Source organism: Penaeus monodon, chromosome 23, assembly GCF_015228065.2.
Source record: "Penaeus monodon isolate SGIC_2016 chromosome 23, NSTDA_Pmon_1, whole genome shotgun sequence".
NCBI classification, from domain to species: Eukaryota; Metazoa; Arthropoda; class Malacostraca; order Decapoda; family Penaeidae; genus Penaeus; species Penaeus monodon.
In genome coordinates this window covers 2133407-2133610 of record NC_051408.1, presented here as the reverse complement: position 1 = coordinate 2133610, position 204 = coordinate 2133407, and the positions used below count along the sequence as shown (strand labels likewise).

Below are 204 nucleotides of genomic sequence, written 5' to 3'. Positions count from 1 at the left end.
GCAGATTCAAGGAACTCATTATTTGTGATAATATATTGTTTCTAATGGTTAAGATTCCAGCGGTTCGAAGCCATGCTGACAGTACATGGAAAATATATTTCTTATTCCAATGTTTCCATGTTTACACCTGTTCCTTTCTTTCTGTAGGGTTTTGTAAAGGATATATCCAGTGTTATGTCCCGTGACTGAATTGTTTATTTCTAG

The 204-nt window shown here is 34.8% G+C and overlaps 1 protein-coding gene across 1 annotated transcript in view; it reads left to right on the top strand.

Annotated features, from left to right (window-relative positions):
- The window catches only part of LOC119587669 (uncharacterized protein DDB_G0271670-like), a 15507-nt gene that overhangs the window by 14238 nt on the left and 1065 nt on the right, over window positions 1-204 (top strand). The gene's annotated exons all lie outside the window — the stretch shown is intronic.